General features: G+C 44.3%; 1 pseudogene; it reads left to right on the top strand.

Annotated features, from left to right (window-relative positions):
• LOC140694622 (melanocortin-2 receptor accessory protein 2-like) overlaps positions 1–22,877 on the top strand; it is a 72,163-nt pseudogene that overhangs the window by 827 nt on the left and 48,459 nt on the right.

Raw genomic sequence — 22,877 nt, 5'->3', positions numbered from 1 at the left:
GCTATTACTCAGAGGTTCTTAGTGTGGAGTTGGGGGATGGCCCCACTGTCCTCACCATACTTTTTAAAAATGTGTTTCTCCCCTCTTTTTCCTAGGTGACATTTTAGGTTATTGGGTCACAGATTGCTGGCACACTCATCCCTGTTCTCAAACATCTTTTAAACTTGGGTGAAGTGATAAGTAGGGGAAGAAGATGATTTACTGAATGGTAACAATACTTAAATTTGCATTAAAGTTAAATTCTGTCAATCTTTCTCAAATGATTTTCCTCGGATTCAAAATCCATGACCTAGTGAATGTTGTACTCCTGTGTAAATCATTGATCTTCACATCACATTTGTTAAATGGTCAATGAGATTTGTTAAGTAGATTATTCCTGAAAGAAAAAGCTCAGGCTTTTGAGACTTCCTTGTCTGATGTCACCCAGGCAGTCACAGTAGAAGACAGAGCTGATATAAAAAATCCCTCAGCTGCCTGAACTGCAAAGCTTCTGGGATTACTGATCCCTGAAATGCAGGTGACTCTTGATGATATTCTGGGGGATGGTTTACATGATCAGATTGTTCCAGTCCTGTAAATGGGTTCCGTGGCCCCAGCCCTGGGAGAACTGGTCATAAGGGCCATATCGTGAGGGGTGGGATGGGAAGGCAAGGTGTAAGAGCTGGAATCACTGAGATTCCACACTCGCTAAACACAGACTCCAGAGCCTAATTGTTGTCAGGTTCTGTTCTGGATTTGAGAGTGTGTTCAGACATGATTCTTGCCCTTCAGGAGTCACTGCCTGGGTGGAAGTAACCTTTACACAAATCTGGGAAGGATGGCAATTAAGTAGATGGGCTGTTATGGTTCTCAGTGTGCCCAGGCTCCCTCTTCAGGCACTCGTGGGACTAACGAGAGTCATGTTATTCACTCATTCACTGATTTATTACCCTTGAATTGATCATTTGTCCCATAGTAAGTGAAACAAGGGATCAGGGACCTGAGTTTTGTCCCCTCTCCTATCACTGATGGTATCTGTCAGTCGGGCGCCCTGCGTATGCATTGTGAAGTGGTGGTATTTCTTGCCCAATGGGGCTGCACTGTCAGTTCTGAGAATCAGGGGAGTCTCGTGGGTAGATCAGCACCCTGACACACATGACACCCCCCCACCCCGTGAGACAGCACTGTCGATGCTCAGGTGACCCGATGTAGACGGCGGTGTTAAACGTGAGCGTGTTTAGTGATCTTGCTGGCTCTGAAAATACAGACTACCGGTCCCTACCTCTGGAGACGCTGAGTGTCTGTACCCCAGAATTCTGCATTTTAAGAGGCACTTTAACTAATTCTGATGAAGATGATCTGAGTGTCCCATTGAGAAACAGTGTTGTGCGGTACAGCAATATTGAAGATTCTCAGGGAAAGATGTCTTTTCAGGATGGTCCAAGGGCCCTCACTTGAGACTTTTGCCTTGGGTTTAATTGTATGTGTTCAGAAGTGATGTCTCTCACTTCCAGTGCTTGTAAGCGTGCTCTGTGCAGGGACTTGCACTCAGTAGATGGCAAAAACTATGATTCTTCAGGTCACTGAGCTAGAGTGTGAGCGATCTTTTATTTTGGTTTTCTTTATAGCAATGCAGAGTCTCCCAAGAAGAGATTCAGACTGAACAGCTTTGTGTCAGACTTTGGAAGGCCGCTGGTGCCCAAGGTGTTCTCTGGCAGCGCAATGACGAATCTAGGTCCCTCTTTCACTGCTACGTCATTGAAGTGGACCACTTGGGCAAGGCCAAAGCTGGTATCTCAACCATTGCCCTTGACAGTGATATTCAGCTCCAGGAAGCCATCAGATGCAGCAGGTGGCCAGAGGAGGAGCTGAACAGGCTAATGAAATGTGACATCCCCAACTTCATCAACACGGACCAGAACTCTTCCTTTGGGGAAGATGATCTCCTGTTTTTGGACCCACCAATTGTTCTAGAAGATAAGCCAGTTGCTCAGACCTCACACAAAGACTTGAATTGAGAAACGTGCTTTGTCAAGTGTCTTTCTGAAGATGTGAAGTCTGTCTTTGTATGGCAGGAATTCCCCTTTCACAAAATTGTATGTGTTTGTGTCTGAGAGAGAGAAATGGAGACAGACAGAAAGACGGAGACAGAAGAGAGCCCCTTCAGAAGAGAGCTGGTTAAGGTGAGTTTTTGTGCCTTTAAAAAACATTTGGGGTTTTGGGGGGAACAAAGTATTTACACTGTCTCATTCTCCTAGGTGGAGACCTTGGCCCCATACTCATTGTTAGCGGCCTTGAACGGGGGTTGGCACGGTGCCACTTCCACGCTCTGCCTTTAGCACGTTGCTTTGCCTCTCAGGGCTACCACCCTTTTAACTGTAAGGAGAGGAGTCTGGAGTAGGTGATCCATCCCAGCTCTGCTGTTTTGCAAATTTCTGATTTCGTATTCGGATGAGGATGGGATACACCCAGAGCAGTATAAACCAGGCCCTAACTCCTGCCTATTGCTGGGGCATCCCTCAGGTCTGTGCCTTCTACTCAACCCTTTACTGAGGAGCCCAGCTTTTGTCAGGAGCCCAAGTGCCTACCGAGATGGCAGGGGACGTCTCTCGTGGTCACGGTGGCCATCGTTTCTGTTGGTTGTGCTGAAACAGCTCTTCTGAGATCTCCTGGCCACTCTTGCTCAAACCTGAGGACAACCCTGTCATTTCTTTCCTAGGAGGAGGATCAATGCATGGTGCATTTTATGACAGTCCTGTCCGCAGGAATGCACGGAAGTTTATCAGCTGAGTGAGGGGAGGTGCCTCTGTGTCCCTGTGTCCCTGTATCTCTGTCTGCTCACAGTGCTCTGCCACCGGCTACTGAGCAAGAAAAGTGCTTTTCACCATGATGTGTGTTTTGCAGACGTGTAGGTGATGGTCGTGTGGCTCGTGTGTGGGCTTTGAGCTGGGATGTTGAAGGGCTTATACATACCTCGTCAACATGTATTCGAGGTGGCCTGGTGCCACACAGACTTGATTCATGAAGGCATCAAGCCTGCACACCTGTTTGGAAACAACTTGCTTTTGATCAGTCACACTGCATGCATGACTCGCTGCTAATCTCTGGGTGTTTTTTTCTTTTTAGATTTATTCACCCAGTGTCTTGCTTAAGCTGAAAAATAGTTTTATTTCACCAGAATATTCTCTGATTCTTTGTTTTCACACATCCAGTTTTTTAATTCCTTTAAAAATTGTTCTGTGTTTATAATGCCTCCTTATTTTGATCATCTCTAGGTTCCCAGTGGCCTGAGCCATGCACCAGATTTTATGTAGGAACTGTAACACCAAAAGAAATCCCCTCGCCATAATATCTTTTGAGGAAATTATTATTCTTTAAGACTCTAACTCTAAATCGTAGAACAAAGCATGGAACATTTCTTGTAGTTAATACATGTTCATGCAAAAAGAAACTTGATATTTTCATTGAAGAATGTTGATTTTAATAAATTTTACTAATGTGAATATTATTATTCATAATTTAAGTAACCAAATAAAACCACAGTTATTTATTATTAAGATTGAAAACTATTTACACAGTCTCTCATTTAGAAGACTGAAGTGTACTTAAAAGATGATAAAATACCCATGATGACACCATCTTTTTTATTAACTAAATATCAAGAACTGTGCAGGGTTAAGATTTGACCACCTGCAAGCTGCCAAGTTCGCATGAGGTAGTTTGTGGATGCTGCCAGAAGACAGGACACTCCCCCAGGATCAGAGACAAAGGACTTCCTGCCAGCACAGCAGGCAGCCTGTGGTTCATGTTCATGTTGGTTCCTGGGTTCCTTTCCTATTGCTGTTGTAACAAAGAACCACAGACTCAGTGTCTTAAAGTAACACACATCCATTGTCTCACTGTTCTAGGGTGCAGAAGTGCAAAGTCAATGTCAGTGGGCTAAAACCAACATGTGGCCAAGGCTGCGTTCCACACCGAGGCTCTTGGGAGGGATTCATCTTCCTACCTTTCCCAGCTTGCAGAGGTGCTCACACTCCTTGGCCCAGGGCCCTGTGTCACTGTGACTTCTGCTGCCACTTCACATGTCTGTCTCTGACCAATGTGCCTCTCTCCACTAAGGACCTCCGTGATGATGTTTGCTTTCCCACAGTGATCTGCTATCCCAAGGTCCTTGACAGTCACACCTGCAGAGTCCCTTTTGCCATGCACTGTGACATATTCCCAGGGAATTCTAGGGATCAGACCGTGGACATATTGGGGGCCATTATTCTACCAAGTTCTTCCCTTTGGCCCCACTGGTTCTTGTCCATCCCACATGCAATATGCACCCACGTCATCCCAGCACCCTCCAGAGTCTCATTTACTATACCATCAACTCAAAGTCCAACATGTAGTCTAACTATTATCAGCTCAAAAGCCTAAATATTTTCATCCTCATCGCCTAAGTCAGGCATGATTGAGACCCTGGGTGTGATCTTCTCTGCTCAAAATCCTGCAATGGCTTCTCATTTCACTCAGTGAAGAAGCGAGAGTCCTTATGGTGACCTTACAGCTTTCCTCCCCCTCCCCAAGCTGAGCTCATCTCCGGTTTTCTCCCTGGCTCACTCCGCTCCAGCCACACTGGCCTCCCTGCTGGCCCTTGGGGACATCAGACATGCACCCACAGGCCTGTTGCCCTGGTCGGTCTCTGTCCAACTCATATGCTGAAGTCCTAACCGCCAGGACTACAGAGCATGACCCCGTTTGGTAATAGGGTTGTTGCAGATGTCATTGGTTAAGAAGAGGTCATTAGGGTGGGCCTTAATCCAGTATGACTTGTGTCCTGATAAAAAGGGGCAATGTGGACACAGAGACACGTGTACATGGGAGTTGACGGGTTGAGATGTGGAGAGAAGACGGTCGTCTCCAAGCCAAGGAGAGAGGCCTGGACCAGCCTCTCCCTCCCAGCCCTCAGGAGGAACCAGCCCTGCTGACACCCTGCCTGCAGACTCCCCGCCCCCAGGGCTGTGAGACCGTGAGCCTCTGTGGTTCACGTCACCCAGCGTGCGGTGCTGTGTTAGAGGGAGCTCAGCAACTAGCACCCCCTTCTCAAGGTCCTCAGTGAGGCCAGCTCTGGCCATCTCATTTTAAACTGGAAACTGCCTTCCCCTTGTCTCTGCCCCAGAAACCCCCTCTCCCGGATCATATTATTTCTATCACCCTCTATAATACCATATATTTCACATGACTGTCACGACTGTAGTTTATGTTCTGCTCTTCCTCAGTCCTACAGGGACAAGGATCCTTATTTGTTCACTGACGGACCTCAGGTGGCTTGAGCAGTACCCGTGGCACAGCAGTCAATACAAATTGGCCGGATGGAAGGAGGGATCGTTCCTTACATTCACAGGTGAGTGAACGAAGATTCCGGGGGATTGAATGTCTCGCTCAGGCACAGAGCTGGTAAGTGTCAGGCCAAGGTGGGTTTCAGGTACCTATGAACCTGAGGGAGGCTTGAGTGATAACATTTCCATTGATTAGTATTTCTCAGGTGTCTCTTTTTCTGGCTCTAACTTTTGACCTCTTTCTGTTATTCTTCTAAGCTTTCAACCAGTTTTAAGTTTTAATTTTGCTTTGTCTCAGTTAAACAAATGAAATCTGTAAATCTTTTAACTCATTATTTATTTCATCTAAATACATTGTGATTAGTGATGATGTTTTATTTCTGGCATCTTGTTTTGTGACTTCTATTTGCTTTGCTCTGCTTTTCTCCTGCATGTTATATACCTTGCAGTCATGGTTAAGAGCATGGCGTCTAGAGACAGCCTATCCGGGCTTGGTTCCCTCCCTTGCTAACCATGTAACCAGGATATGTAATCCGTTTGAGACTCACTTTCTTCGTATACAAAAAGTGGCACTATCCACCTCAAAGACTGTGAGCAGTAAGTGATAAAATAGATGAAGAACTTAGAATAGTGACCGGCCTATTTTGCATTCTTCATTTTGACTCCTTTATTTTTATTCTCTTTTTAAACAATTACTTTAGAGATTTCTGTTGAATTTTAATGAACACCCTAGATATTGAAGATTAAAATTTACTTAACCCATACATTGAATTTTATATACCAAATGATATCTGTATTTTGTTTCCATAAGTTCTGTTTAGTTCTCTAAAAAATTGATCTGTTTTCTTTTTCATGATGTCCTGATTGTTCATTACGCTATATAAGATTCATTTTATCTTTTAATGATTCAGTCATACTTATTTTATGCTCTCTCTTATATTTTGTCATAATTTTAGGCTCTGGAATATTAATCATCCTGTGTTTTACAGTTAGCTCTTTCTTCCCTGTGGCACTTATTTCCTTCTGGTTTTAGTTGTGTGTCTGTGTGTGTGTAGAGTTGTGGGAGTTTCTCTATAGTGAGTACAATTTTTTTCCTATGATTGTGCCTTACATCCTGGTTTTTAAAGTTTCCCTAGAGAACAATTTTGTGTTGCTTATCCAAAGGCTCCAGGTGATATGATCAACCTTGAATTATTGTATTTTTTGGTTAGGGAATTCCGGAATCTTAAGTGGAGTATCAATTTGGATTCCACATTCATATAAAGCAGGGGCGTGGAGATTAGATTTTTTTAAGGGAGACTTTGTTTTTCCCTAGAGAACCGGTTGTTTCACCCCTTTCCTGTGTGCACATGTGGAGAACTTTGAGTCTCCCTTTCAGTGAAGAGGCAAGTCTTCCAATACGTCTTATGCAGAGGTTTCTATAAAGGAAGACTCTTCTACATCTGGTATGGACCCTTTTCCCTAAATGGACATTGTATCCCTATTTATGTGCAGATGAAAACCCCTTCCCTCCAGGGTGCGGTGGCATCAGCTCACAAGATTACCATTTTGGCGTTAAGTGTCCTCTTTGTATTGTCACCTGGGAACTTCTCTCTCCACAGTAAGCTCTGTGTTACTTTTGTTGTTGTATTTTATCCGGCATTACTGAAAGTTTTACTTCAAAGGGATCCTAATTAGCTCTGTTTACCTGTTTCCAGAGCTGAAAGCTTCAGTTCTAGAGTATCTGTTTGATTTTTCTTAAAAATACATTCCATTATATTTCTCTGGGGAAAGTCTTGACCCTGTTATCTATTCTCCCATCATTTCCTTATTTTCTTGAATATATTAAAAGTATTTTATAGCCTCTATTGGTAACTCTGATGCTTACATCACCTGGGGGTTTGTATCCATTGTCTAACGTTCCTTATTCTCATTTTATCTATCATAGAGTCTTGACATGTTGCATGTCTAGAAATTCTTTATTACATGGCAGACATTGCAAATGAAAAATCCATATCTTATCTTCCGTGAGAGGTTTTCTACCTTCCCGTTAGGCAGACAGGGTGAGGGACTGATCATCTCACTCCAATCAGGCCCTGAGTTGTGTCAGGACAGAAGTGCCTTTTTTCTAAAGACAGCTTTGAGGTATACTTGGCAAAATAATTTTCACACATTTAAAGTGTACAACTTAATATGTTTTAACATAAGTATATCACCAAGAAACCATGACCATATTCAAGACAGTGAACATACCCATCACCCACAAAACTCTTCTCCTGCATTTTGTTGTCCCTCCCTCGCTCCCCATCTATTCCCCTGGAAACCATTGATCTGGTTTCTATCACAACATAGTGGATTGCATTTTCAAGATCATTGTATGAATGGATTCATGCAGTATCTACTCTATGTTGTCTGACTTCTTTCATTTAGTGTAATTATTTTGAGAGTCATCTGTGTTGCTGTATTAATAGCTTATTTTTCTTTTAGCAGAGTATTGCTTAGTTCTGAGTTTTTCCTGAATAGTTTATTGTGAGCAGTGTTTGGATAGACCATCCTTTGTTTCTCCATTTACTTCTTGATGGATGCATGGGTTATTTATAACTTGAGCTATTATAAATGATATTGTAGTGAATATTTGGTTACAAGTCTTTGTATGGACATATGCTTTTCTTTTCTAAAGCATCAGATGAGGAATGTCTGGGTTATGTGGTAGATAGGTGTTTACCTTTTTAAAAGAAACTGTTAAACAGTTTTCCAAAATGGTTGTGCTACTGTAAATTCCTCGTGGTGTGTATCAGTTCTGGTTGCTCTATTTCCTTGCCAGCACTTTGTAAGGTCGGTCTTTCTAATCGTATACATTCTAGTAGGTATGTGTAGTAGTATCTCACTGTGGTTTTTAAAAACATTTCTCTAATGACTAATGGCATCTTTAATCAGCATCTTTTCATATGCTTATTATCCATCTGGATATCTTAACTGAAGTGTGTTTTCTGGCCTCATTCATTCATTCAGGTGTTTGCATTATTATTGAGTTTTGAAACCTTTTTATTCTGGATCAGACACAAAGAGAGACACTTACCAGATATATGATCTGCAAATAGCTTCTGTCTATGGCTTGTCTTTTCATTTGCTTCACAGTGCTTAGAAGAGCTTTGAAGAGTCTTCATTTTTGTAAAGTTCACTCTATCAGTTAATTTTTAAAATAGATTATACTTCCGGTGTCATAGCAAAGAAATATTTGCCAAACCCAAGGTCATAAAGCTTAACCCTATGCTTTTTCTCCTAGCTGTTTCATAGTTTAAGATTTCCTAATAAGATCTATGATCCACTTTGAGTTAATTATTGTATATTTTGTGAAGTGTGGATCAAAGTCCATTTTTGTTTTTTGCATATCACTATCTAACAATTCCAGCACTACTTGTTGAAAAGATCCTTTTCTCCACTGCATCCTTTTTGAGAATCAATTGTCTATATAAGTGTTGGTTTAGTTCTGAACTTTCTATTCTGTTTCATTATTTTATTTTCCTGTTTTACACCAACACCATACTTTCTGATTACTGTAGCTTTATAAAAAAAAGTCTGAAAATCAGATAGTGTAAGTCTTCCAACTTTGTTTTTCTTGTTCAAAGTTGTTTTGGATATTTGGGATCCTTTGCATTTTTATATGAATCTTAGAATCAGTTTTTAAATTCCTTACATCCTTTTCTGCCAAAATTCCACCCATGTCTTTGGCCATCTCCAAAGCCACATTTTCTGAAGAAGTCTCTCTAGATCCCAGGTGAAAGGAATTTCTCTTTCATCTGTGTTCCATTCACATTTCATAATATTTGATTACATTTATTCATATTTGGCTGTATGTACTTGTCTGATCTTTCCTGCCATATAGTAAACCTCTCAAGATTAGGAATCTTGACTTGGTTCCCTATGTCTGCTGAGAAAACTAGTTCTATGCTTTGCAGGAGTGAGCCCTGAAGTAAGAGGTATCTGCAGCACACATCCAGCTCATTGCTTGCATATTGTCAAGGAATCCTGCAGATTTAGAATTGTTTATTGATTGTTGTCTCCAAGATGGCTCAGTCTTTTTTATTTCTATTACTACTCCTGCAGTTTCAAAGAACAATGGGCTAATTATTTTCCAAATATCAAAACGTAGTGTAATTGAGTTGTGATGCAAATTATGAGCTGCTGTGTCTTAAAACCTGCTTAGTGTTCACAGGCTCCTTCACTCATGGAACTTTTGGGAGAATGACATATCCTTAGAGATAGCACTGCTGACTTTGGCGACCTGAGCAGCAGTATCTGAACTCACTCCTCCTGTATTTCCAGTGTCCCGTCTAGCCCTCCTCCAGCCCTCCATGGGGGGACCTGCAGTTCTGCCCTCGAAAAGCCTGTTGCTTCTCAGGAAGACTTCCCTATGAAACATAATCATATCCTTCTTGTGGTGACATTCAGTCCAGTGACCTGACAGCAGGGGAAAATGTTTAGTCTGCTCTTAGTAGAGCCTAAACTCTTCCATACTTATTAGAAGCAAATCCAATGAGGGAACTGTGTTGGCATTTAACAAATCGGCATAAATGTCTGATGAGGAAGATCAGCTTCCCCATCCCACTCAGGCGTCATGTTGATGTGACACTCACCTTGGCTAACATTTTCTCCTGTGTGCAACGTAAGTTTCAAGGCATATGAATGGCTTTTTGTTTTTCTTCCTTGGTCTTTCCACATTCACTGTGTCTGGTGAGATTATATGAATCCTGATTATTTTCAAACCAGCGCTTACACTTTTTAAAGGATCACGTGTTTGAAAGGCTAGTGGACAATTGGTTAGAAGATAGAAATCCTTAGATTTTGGTGCTAGAGTTGAATCTTGGTTAGGGGTGAATGAAAATTCCCATTAAAATTTTAAATTCAGTGTTACAAAGTTTTAAAAATAGTTAAATATTAGTCAATTTCATTAAACACTTTAGCAGTTATTTAGTTTTAAGCCTGTTTCTGGGGCAATTTTGTAATGATTCCCTCCCTTTATTGATTCCCTCTTTATCAGAATCCTTGAGAGGCCCCTGTCATCACTGTCAGTATCATCATCATCATCATCATGGAACTGATTCCTCTGGAAGATTCTAGGAAAATAAAGAGATGGGTGGGGTTATGTGTAGGTCAGTGTGTGCATATACAATAAGAACAGTTATCAGACATTAGATGCAAGATATCCATTTTATTTGGAGAAGAATGTGGTCATGAATTCCTGATGTGGTGAGTGAAGGAAGCAGTGGGAACATGATAGTCAATGGAAAGGAGGAGGAAGTAAGTGAAGTGGGGAGCATAGATCCTTGGTTAGGCGATCATCAAATTGGTGTGAATGAGGGTAGAGTGGTGGCAGAATCATGTTCCTCCCCCGCCACATGTTGGCCAACTGTGACATGTTACTGTACATGGCAAAAAGGATGACAGATATATTTGGAGAAAAATCTTAGAGGATTTCTGTCTTCTAAATTGTCTATTAGCCTTTTAAACCCATGGTACATTATTAAAGATTAGTGGAGGGCCACAAATAAAAAGGATTCATATAATCTCACCACACATACTGAATGAAGACTAAGGAAGAAAAACAAAAAGTCATTCATAAGTGCCTTGAACCTTAAATTGCTCATGAGAGGAAATGTCACACAAGGTGAGTGTCACAGCCACATACATAATGCCTGAATGCGAGGGGAGAAGGGGATCCTGAGATGAGACAATAGGGTGAGTAGCCTGGATTGTCCAGGTGGGCCGAATGTAATCACAGGGGTCCTTAAAATGGAGGACATAGCCCAGCTGAGTTTAAAATCAGAGGGAGGTGTAGCCATGGAGCAGTGTTCATAAAGGCTGCTGGCCATGAAAATGGAAGAAGTCATGGGGCACAAGCTAAGGAAGGTGGGTGACCTCTGGAAACTGGAAAGAAAAAACAAAAACAAGGAAATATTCTCTTCTAGATCCTCTGGAAGGAAGGAACCCTACTGGTAACTTGAATTTAGCTCAATGAGAACTGTGTTGGATCTCTGACCTCCACAGCCATAAGGTGATAAATCTGTGCTGGTTTAAGCTGTTAAGCTTATGGAAGTTTGTTACAGTGGTAATAGAAAAATAACACAGTGAGCGGTAGTGTAAGGGATTAAAGTTCTAGGCTGGGGTGTGGAGAGGATTCTGACATTTACACCTAAAAAACAACCAGGTTCAGTGGGAAGGTGTTTTAAGGAAGACCTACCTGGTAGGGCTGTTAAGAGGACTGTTTGGTGTGAGGAGAGCATTGGAGTAGAGGAATCAATTAAATCTCTACCAGAAAAATAAGGAATAAAATATAACAGGGCTTCAGTATTAGTGGATGCAGGAATGGAAATGGGCAGAGAGATATAAACATTACTTTGAAATTAGCTACAGGTTTGATGATTGCATGTTGGGGAGAGTTAGCCAATGTGTGGACTGAATGTTTGCATCCCCTCAAAACCCATATGTCGAAACCCCATCTCCCAGGGTGATGGTATTGGGAGGCGGGGCCTTTGGATGGTGATTACTAGGATAAAATGAGGTCATGAGAGTAGAGTCCTCATGAATGGGATTAGTGCCCTTATAAAGGGTCCCAGATTGCTTGCTTCTCTCTGCTCTGGCCCATGAAGATAGTGGGAAGACAGCCATCTTCGAGCCATGAAGGCTATCCTCTCCCAGATACATTGACCTCAGCCTCCAAAACTTAAGGACCATGCTGGTTGTTTAAGCCACCCGACCCATGGTAATTTGTTACAGCATCCCAGACTGACGAAGACAGTGGAGAATGCCTCTGAGTTTGGCACTGATTGCCTGGAGAATGCTGAAACCCAGGGAAGTGGGCAGCACAGACGCTTACTCATTTAACCCTGGCAACACGGTACGAGATAGAGTCTACATATTCCTCGCTATTTAAAAGGGAAGGAAAAAGAGGCACAAATAACAACAACAACAACAACAACAACAACAGCAATAATTTTTCCAAGATTCACACAGAAACCCCTGGAGGCAGAGTGAGAATTTATACTCAGGCAGGCTGGTCCCAGAGCCCCTGCTCATAACTACTAAGTCAGATCACCTTGCTTATGTGGATCAATTTATTTCAAGTGTGATATGAGGTTACTGTGTCCAGTAACTTATAATTTCAAAATTACTCACTGTAAGGGAATCATTAGTTGCAGGCATTGCAAACCACAGAAAGCTAGACATACAAAAATAACTCGTTAGGGCAAGATAACCAATAATGTTTTTAAATATTATACTTGCTGAACCTTTGCAATAAAATGTGTATTTATAATTCTGTCTGGCTACAGAATAACTTCATAATCCTGAATGTGGCTGGTGGCTCCCATGGTGGACAGCACGGGCCTAGAGAATTTAAGTGACTTGTCCAGTCTCGCCCAGGAAGCTCGTGGTGGGATCAGAGCTATAGGCTGGGAGTTTTCCTTCCTATCCAACAAGTCCCTCATGGAGGCTTAGAAGCTTCTCCTTTGGTGCCCAGCTGTCTATCCGTACTTATGACATCTTGTCAGGTGTCCCAGCCTGCTCCTGAACAACAGTCAGTAACCACTTCTGCTCTTTTCTGGCCAGGTAATACATTCTAGCAACTTCCATTGACTTCTTGGCATCAGTTCTTACCTGGAAGGGTAGTGCCTAGAGATGCAAATGTGTCCACATGACAGGGTTTTCATAAACATAGCAGGAGTTGTCAAGAGAAGAAAACGTCAGGAAGACGAGTGGAAGCAGGTCATTTAATATACCAAATGGGTACTTTCAATGTATTTTTGTGTTTCCAAGTCCAGACTTGTTCTGTTCGTGCATTACAGGCCAATAAATCGGGAGACCAGGACTTGGGGCAAGAAATAGCGACTTTAATTTGGAAATCCAGCTGAGAAGATGGAAGTCTAATGTCCTGGAAAACCATCTCCCAAAGTCAGAATTCAGGCTCTTTTTATATTAAAAAGGGGAAGCAGGAATGCTTGGTTGTTGCAAACTTGGTTTATGAATTCTTTGTTGTTAGAATCTTTTGTTCTTGCAGCTCTTCACCAGGGTCAGATCCGTGTAAACCTCCAACAGACAAATGTTATTTTCTATTCTGTAACTTGTTATCTTTATATGAGTGGGAAAGTTTAAAGTCAGAGCCTTGAGAATAGGGTCTCCTGTATATTTCAGGCTCTAGGCAACATTGTTTTATAAAAGGTGCAGAACCAACAAGACTAAACCTAGGAAACAGGGCACAGGGTTAAAGTCAAAAGAACAGATCTAATACGGAGTCAGATTTGTTCTTTCTTATTTCAGTAGTGCCATGCAGAAGGCACTTTGGGCAGCTTGTTGTAGGGTCCTGGAGGCTTTCTCTCTCAGCCTCTGGGCGCCTATATTGTAAACCCTTCATAGCTGTCTGGCCTGCTGGAAAACCACTCCAACTGTTTTGCCTGGAAGATGTGTTCTGTTTATAACTCATCTCTACAGCTTGGAAAACAACTCAAGAAAAACTCAGTTGGTTTTCCACCAGCCCTGGGCAGGGGTGAGGGATAGCATGTTATTATTTTATAAAATAAAAATTAAAATTAAAAAAATAATAAAAATAATAAAAGAAGTCTTAAAACAGCACTGGGCACATAGGAGAGAGTCAATAAATGTTTCCTGGCTTAAATTAAAAGTGATGGATCAGTGATTCCATGGCTGCTGTATTTGCTGTGCTAGTTACTCCTTTGCTCCATTACAATTTTTTTTAACTGAAAAAGAAATACATGCATATGGTTAAAAAAAATTCAAACAGAGCACAAAAATACACAAGTGAAAGAAGTTTTCCCTCATCCTCTGTTCTTTCAGCCCTAACTGGAGATGCCGCTGTTTATTTTCCTTTGTGTGCTTTTCCAGATATGCTATGCACAGTCCCACCTATGTATGTAAGTTCCTTAAACTTTTACTTATTTTTAACTTAAAGGGGTTTAAATCCTCAAGTGCCTTCTGCCCGGGTAATAGAAAAGAACAAATCTGACTCCATACTAGATCTTTTCCTTTGACTTAAACCCTGTGCTCTGCCTCCTAGGCTTCATCTTGCTTGTGAAACAATGTTGCCGAGAGCCTGAAATATACAGGAGAGCCTATTCTGAAGGCTCTGACCTTTAAGGATATTTAACACTTTTTCATTCATAAAAAGATAACAAGTTGCAGAATAGGAAATAGCGTTTGTTTTGCTGGAGGTTTACAGATATTTGACCCAGGCAGATAGCTGCAAGAACAAAGGATTCTAACAAAAAAGAATTCCTACACCAAGAAGTTTGCTACAACCAAGCACATAGGAAAGGAGCCTGAATTCTGCCTTGGGGAGATGGTTTTCCAGGACATTAGTTTGCCATCAAGGTATACAGAAACTTGCTATTCCATGCCCCAACACCTGGTCTCCGAACTTATTGGCCTGTCCTGCACTGAGGAGAATAAATTTGGACTCGGTAACACTCCTGTCTACCTAGCAAGCTGGGCACTGGAATTGAGGACAGCTCTCCCACACCCAGGGACCTACTGTGAGCCCTTGATGGTTCCCCTAGGGTGGGCTGTGGTTTACTCAGGAGGGATGCGGACTATGTACCAACAGTCAGGCAGTCTGCTCTGTCTGGGGCTCTGATCTTTTACCTGCTGCCCCCTGGCAGCCCAACACCTGGGACATTGGAGCTAAGGCAGAGACCCTGCCAGCCTGTTTCCCAGCGTGTAAAAGGGGAATATGTACTCTTCCCAAGGTAGTTCTGAGCGACAACACTTGCGGGTGCTTGTTTCCCAGAGCAACAGGAAACCCAGCTCTGCATGGGGGCAACGGGTGTGATCCCCATAGGGGTTCTGCACAGGCCTTGGCTGGAGGGCTTGACCAAGGAGGTAAAATTTGAGCTGCAGGCCTTGAAGGGTTAGAGTAGGGTACAGACGCAGTACTGCCGCCTCTTTCAGGGTGCCCCCAGAGGTAAAGCTTTTTCTCTCCATCTCGGCTACTCCCCTCCCCCCTCCAGATCCCTCCCTTCTCTCTGCACCTCCTGTCCGTCTCCCTCCACTTTTCCCCTCCTCTCATCCTCCTCCCAACATCTCCCTCCCTCACTTCCCCAGCTTGTCTCACAGAACCCAGAGGATCGCTGGCCGTCCTGCGCATGCGCAGTCGGTGCCAGCTGGACCGCGGGTTGGAAGCTCCAGCTCCGAGCCGGGGATCGGCCCCAAAGGCTTCTCAGCTCTGTCGCCCGGTAGGCCTTTGGCTCCTGCCCGGTGCCGGGGCCTCCGGCTGTGGACGTGCAAGGTGGGGGGCTCACGGGAAAGGTTCAGGCGGCTGCGGGAGGGCGGTCCGCGTATCACAGCCCGCCAGGGCGCGAGTCAGCGTGTGTTCAGCTAAATTGCTCGGGCCAGGCCCCTCTGCCCGCGCCACCTGCCCCGGCGCCCCGGCCACACCTGTCCAGGGCCAGGTGTGCACCTGCCGCCTCTCGCCCAAGCCGGACTCCCCTCAGTCCGCGGCTGGCATCCCCTTCCCCTCTCCCGCCCAAGAGTCCTCTCCTCACGGGCTTCCTCTCCTCGGCCGCCTACCCGTCCCCGCCCCTGGGTGGGCTGTGTCCCGGAACGGCGGTGTCTGTGGACCCGGACGGGAGAGAGCGGCTGGGGCTGGGGCTGGCCTCCGAGCGGGGCTGCAGCCCGCGTCCCCAACCCCCCGCTTTCCCTGCCCTGTGACCCCGGGGCTGCTCTCCTCTCCCTTTCTCGCTCCGTCAGGACCAGCTCAGTGGCTTGGGCACTGCTCCCCGGGCTGAGAGCCTCAGGCTGTAAATTCCAGCTTCTCCTGGTGAAGTCAGGAAAAGGGAGCGTCAGTGCTATGGGAGCTTCCATCTCCTCCCTCAGTGTTTCTACCCCAGGTAAGTTCCTTGAACACTTTCAGGTGCTATGATGGCGGTGCTTGATGATGTCGCGTGTTTTTATAATGAGGAGGATTACAGTGTTGAAAGCAAGGCTAGGTTCAGTTAAAAATGAGCTGAAGGCATGAGTCTGTGACATCTTCCAGGCTTCCCTGTCCCAGGGTGAAACGTGACCATCGATTTTAGAAAGATAGTTAGAGTCCCTAACTAGTCCAGCCCAGCTAGTGTGTGTTAACAGGAACAGCACCACCAGAGGCGTTGGAGACCCAGGGACATTGCAGTCCTAAAGAGCTCCTGGCACAGTTTGGTTTGTTTTGTTTTTTTGTTTTTCTTTAATTGTACGGCAGACTAGTTGTATACAGGGGAAAATCATGGTCAAAAAATATTTTTTCATATAACACTTTTATTGTGATATTGTTCACACATCATGAAGTCCATCCATTTAAATGGTACAATTCAGCAGCTTTTAGCATATTCACAGTGGTGCAACCATTATTATTCCAGAACGTTTTCATCACTTCAGAAAAAACAGTGGAAACCAATGACCTATCCACCCTTCCCCAGTGGTGGTTCTAAAGAAGTTTCTTGGCTGTTCCTGACCATAAATTAACTTGTTACATTCCATGAAATATCTGGTAGAAATTCTTAACAGAATTGCATTGAATCTGTCTATCAAAACAGGAAGAATTAATGTCTTTATGGCGTAAACTTCTTCTACCCATGAATATATCTGAGACCCTATCTTTTCATCTGTCCAGAGCCTGGCCCATGGGAAGTCCTCACTAATTGTTGGGCTTGTGAATGATTAGATTCTATACATTGTTAGTTGCAAATGTAGCCTTTCACAGAAGAGAAAAGTAACCTCAGTGAAACCAAGTGACTCTCTGATGGTCAGAAAGGGTGACAGTCAGTGCTGGAGTGATCCAGTGAACTTGCTGCTTGCAGACAGAATTCTCCACCACCTACAGCTACAGGGATTACAGTGTTCTTTTATTTTTTTAATGACTTGCTTTTATTTTTCTAATTATTTTTTATTGAAGTGTAGTTAACTTACAATGTCAGTTTCAGGTGTACAGCAGAGATTCAGTTGTAAACATATGCATATGTATATACATACATTTTTGATTGCTTTTAGTACAACTCATTACAATAACTTGAATATAGTTCCCTGTGCTATATAGCAGGTCCTTGTCATTTATTTTATATTTATTAATGTGTATCTGTTAATCCCCCATTTCCTGCCTGCTAACCACAGTTTGTTTCTATGTCCATGAGTCCATTTCTAGCAGCACCATTTTTCCTAGTTAATATATGGTGCTTGGCTGCTTTCAGTTTCAGTAATTCCATCTTATCTGTGGGTGTTTTTCTTCTGGTGGATCTGTATGTGGTTTGCACACGTGGTAATAGAGATCTGTATTTGGGAGAACTCCAGGCCTTGTGTAGTCCCTGGTACAGAGCGCCCTCTGAGATGATGTTTGACCTGGGAAAAAAGCATAGAAATTGTTGGAATTTCCACTATGCTTGAGACTTCCAGGTTTGTATAACCTCTCTAGCCCACCTTAATGTGGGCTGCACCCATACTGGGTAATTTGGTGGAACTCCATGGTATGGTGATGTAGAGACAGGGCCTTGTATGCTTCTTCTCTTTCCTTTTTCTAACACTCATTCTCCTGGGCCTCCCAGATCCTCCCACAGCAGCGCCAAGGGCTGGCTTGGTTCTGCACTCAGGCAATATTTGTTAATAAGGCCCTTTCCTCATCTCTTTGGAGCCTCCGTTTCCTCCTCTGCACAATGAGACCGTAGACTAGATAAGTCCTTTTCAGTTTCTTTTTAAGCCATGTTTCCTTTGAGAAACAGAAAATGCAAATCTCTCCTCCCATTTCAACCCTTTAGATTTTGATAAGTCCTCCAAGGAGTGACATAGCTCTTCGTGGAAAACTGATGTGATTGTGATTCCAGGTGGCACAGAAAAGACTCTTCAGAGATTTATTGCAGGGAAAGGGCAGGAAAGGGGCAGTATTTCACACTTTCTAGTGTGAGCAATGGAGCAGGGGATTGGGTTTAAATACGGTGGCTGATGTGGCCTCTCTCTAATTTTGCACAATGTGATAAACCTCTCTCCATCAGTTTCTTCATGTGTCAAGTTGGGGTGATAGTATTTTAGGGTTTTTGTGAAACATTATACACATAATCCATTTGTGTCTCGGTAGAAACAAGACCTGCTAGGGAGTCAGTGATTTCTTTAAAAAAAAAATAAATCTTATCCGTAGTACTCTGTGTGTATTTTGAAGTTCCTGGAGGGTGAGTGTTGAAACTGAAGTCCATCGTGGGACAGGTGGCCCATGGTTCTCTGTGCCCCAGATTGCCCCCTCCTCCCCAGTCCTCTTCCCCTCAGTCCAGGATGAAGTTCCCTAGTAGATTTACACAGAGTTCTTGTGGAAATGGCTTTTCATTTTATTGTTTCACCAAGAAGGGCTGCCATCATGATCTCTGTGGTCATGTTTTGGTGACCTGAAGGCTATGCAATTGGGGGATTCTATTTAATAAAAAGAAAAAAAATACAAATACAAAGTTAGACCTAGGGTCGTGACAGGGGCTCTTGGAAGTGGGGACCATTAGCTTTGTTAGCTTCAGGTGCAGTAGTCTCTGGCCACGAGGACCCATCCTCGTGCTCTGAAGTTGGAGGGACCAGAGGGTTCAGTGGGAAATTTAACTGAGTGTATCTCATGGTCTAGGGATTGTCCTATTTGTGCTGTGTGTTCCTTATTTGTGACAGTGAGCTCATTTAATCTCAATAGCCTCTTTAAAAAATTAGACTTTTAATTTTGTGATGTTATGTAGATTCCCATGTAGTTGTAAGAACTAATATGGAGAGGGCCTATGGACACTTTGCCCAATTTTCCTTAATGGTTCCATCTTGCAAAATTCGGGTACAATTCATTACTGACTCACTAACCCTTTGAGGTTTGTGTTATTGCCCTCATTTCTATTCATGATTAAACTGGGGCTTAGAGAAGCACACAGGCCTGCCCAGGTCACCCACATGGTTAATGTAGAGTCGGGTGAACGTGGGCTTGGGATTTCCAGGCAGTACCATTATGATGGTCTGTGGCAGGGAGCAGCATTCACTTTGCTTGTTTATTCATTCATTCAACATTAATTGAGTAACCTCAGTGTGTCAGATGCTTTTATAGGGTTATCAGATTCTTCAGCAGTACTGAGAATCAGGTAATGTTTCCTTTATTTTAATCTGAGAAAATTAGCTCTGAGAGGTTATAACCAGCCCCCAAAGGTAATAGAGCTCATAAAGGAGGGATAGTAAATTTGTACAGTCCCCCCTTTTTATGCAGGTTGTAACCTAGGCATTTTACATTTGCAAACTTCCGTAATCTAGATATATTCTTGTAAGGCAAGGAATTTTTTTTAATTGAATTATAGGCAAGTTTACAGTGTTGGGTCAATTGCAAGGTGTTTTTTTAATTTTGAATTAAAAAATATTTTTTGAGGAGGGTAATTAGGTTTGTCTATTTGATTCATTTTTTAAAGTGAGGTACTGGGGATTGAACCCAGGACCTCGTACATGCTAAGCACGTGCTCTAACACTGAACTGTACCCCCCTCCCCAAGGCAAGTTTTCTTATCCATTATTCTGCAGCTTAGGAGTTCAAATAAATTGGAGTTGAAATCCAGATGTTTTGATCCCACTGTGGCTCTTTTCTTTATATTCTGCTTAAAGGGTTGTGGAAAGCAGTTCCTTTGTTCATTTTTTATTCAGCAGTTTTGAGCACTGACTTTGCATCAGGGTCTGGCTAGGTGCTTGGAGCAGAAAACAAGAAATGACCCTGCTCTGCAGGGGCAGGAAGCCTAGACCAAAAGCTGGGTAATGTGATCCGAGCTACGGTAGCCATGTGCAGACGCTGAGGACAAACTGTACCCCCGGCTTTGCTTGGGCTTCCCTTGCCTTCTGGCTGGTACACACCATGTCACCACAACCCAGAGGGGACCACAGCCCACAGCAGAGTATGTATCTCGATCTCCTCTCCCCTCTCGGCAGGGGCTGCAACATGAGCATCCCTGACTATGTGCAGTGCACTGAGAACGACCAGATTCTCCTTGTGGTGGTCCAAGCCATTGGGTTCATCTCAGAAGAGAATTTCTTTTGCATCTATAAGCGAATCAACTTGGTGAGCCAGATCAGCCCGTGCGGCTCCCATTGGGCACTCTGTATCCACTACAGGCACCACTATGCGCCCAAGAATGGGTGGAGAAACTCCCAGACCCACAGCAAAGTAGTGGGCCTTGTCACCATTACCGACTGCCTCTCGGCCAAGGCCTTCGAGAAGCTCCAAGTGCAGAGGAGCTGTATGGCACCTCATTAATGACTCTCAGCACTTTGTCTTTGTGCTGCATGGGGAAGTAGCCGAGCAGACACGCACCGACGTGGCCTTCAATCTACGAGGACTGCAGGTTGTTGGAGAAGAGGATCGAGGACTTCACTGAATCACTCTTCATCTTGCTCAAGTTCAAGTGGCTGGATAGGGCCCCCAACAAGTCTGGGGACAAGATCCCCCTCCTCTGCAACTTGATTGAGAAGGAGGACTTCATGGGACTGGACACAGACATCAGGTAAGTCTACCTGAAGGCCCGGCTGCCCTGGCTGTGAGCCGGATTGCTTCCGGACATCCAGGAAGGGATCAGCAAAGAAGAGAGCTGTCTTGTAGCCAAGGGTGGAGGGAGGTGCAGCCCGCCGGTTTACAGACATTTAAAAGTGAATCTGCCTTTGTTTCAGAGAGATCCTTTTAGGGTTAGTGTGGACACTTACTCCCGCGTTTCAGCCAGGACCCCTGGTGGGACCCTTGGACTTGCTGTCCAATAGAGTAGGCACAGCCACTGATGTTAGGAGCGCTGGGGAGGAGGCTGGTCTGAGCTGACATGTGCTGTAGGTCAAATGCACATCAGACGCTGAGACTTATCTAGTAAGAGGAATGTAATCTATCTTGTTACTTTCTATATTGATTACATGTCAAAATGATAGTATTTTACATACAGTAGAATAAGTGAGATCTGTTCTTAAAATCAGTTTCTAGCAATTGTTTTTTGTTTGTTTGTTTCTTTGTTTACTTTTTAAATATGGCAACTGGGAAACTTTCTTTACATGGATCTCATTTCATTTCTGTTGGGCAGCCTGCCCTGGGACAGTCTCATCCCTTTGCTTATACATGAGACGCTGAATCCCGAGACACATAACGAGGCTCTGGTTGAGCTGGGGGTGGTGCCGGTGTCTCCTGACTCCTAGGCCCAGCACCTGCAAGGCTCAGGCCCTCTCTTCATGCCCAACAGCCACCATGCCAGGTTAGGACATCAGAAACACCGCCAGGGTCTTCCGAATGAACTCCTTATACAGGGAAAGTCGTGTCACAGGGTATGGGACAGAGCAGGGAAAGGTTCCTCCTCACTTTGTCCCTGTGATCAGGTCAAAGGCCTCACTTTGCCTCGGAAGTGCAGACAAGCTCTTCTGGGCTGCCTACCACCCCACCTTCTGCTCTGTTTCCCCGTGTGTCTATCGTGCTGTCCCTTGGGCAGAAGAGGGTGTGATGCCTTTGCCAACAAGTGGTCCCCCTTTGCTGAGGAGAGTGAGGGAAGTTGTGTCCCTCCGGCCTACAGCCTCGGGCCTTGAGTCTGGAGAGCGCTGATGGCGGTCCCACAGGTGACGGTCGGAGGACCTGGCACGTGCTGCCGGGCCCACTGTGGAGGTGGTGTTCTGTGATTCTTGAACTTAGCTAAGATCAGATCCTACTTTCTGGTTGTTGATCAGTTGGAGGAGAAGATGCCAGAGAATTGAGAAAAAGAAAGTCCAGACCAGCCCTGTGAGTGAGAGGCACAGGGGACCCGAGTCCCACCTGTGTGTGGTGCCTGGCGAACTCTGGTTGAATTTTCAGTTCCTCCCCGTATATTCCTCTATGGCTTAAGGAAGGGGCAAGGCATGTCGTGGCCATGATCTGTACTTGTCCTCACAGGGCCCTGTGATCTACATGTCCGCACTCCCCTTCTGCTACTTGGAGATGAGGTGGCAGTTTTAGGAGCCTGAGCCCTGCTGAAGGCACAGCTGCCAGCACCGGTCTTCTCCCAGAGTGGCTCCGTTCACCTCACCTGTCACCTCCTGCTGAGCCCCCAGGCATTAGTCAAGGTAGGTGCATCGGAGAAACGTAAGCAGGGACCAACTTCTCCCCCTGGACAGACTGGTTGGTGAGCAGTGGAAGCCTGGGGCCCTGCCCCAGCCTGCTGGCCAGTGCCTCCTCTTTGTCATAGGAGTCACTGGTGACATTTTTGCTCAGCAACTGCTTGGCTCTGAATCTGCAGACCCACCAGAGAATGCCAGCTGGATTTTGCCTTTTGAAGTCTGTCCTTGGGATTTGGCGGAGTAACTGGATGTGTGCTTAGAGCATAGTGGTTGACACTGTCACCATTGTTTACCCAGAACCTCGTGTACCAGGCATGGCTCTCGGCATCAAAATATAGCAGTGCATTAAACCTCCCTCCTGGTGGGTCTGTTTTGGTACAATAAGCGTCCAGCCAGCATCTGAACGTCAGGGAGATAACGCGGCCAGTGAGCTCGGGTCAAGCACGTTCTTCTCCAGTCACTTTTACTCCATTGTTCCTTTTACTATTCCACAGTCATTAATTTATAAAACAATGCT

This window comes from Vicugna pacos, unplaced genomic scaffold (genome assembly GCF_048564905.1).
Source record: "Vicugna pacos unplaced genomic scaffold, VicPac4 scaffold_66, whole genome shotgun sequence".
NCBI lineage: Eukaryota > Metazoa > Chordata > Mammalia > Artiodactyla > Camelidae > Vicugna > Vicugna pacos.
The sequence above is the reverse complement of the archived record's forward strand: the minus strand, read 5'-3'. Positions and strand labels throughout refer to the sequence as shown.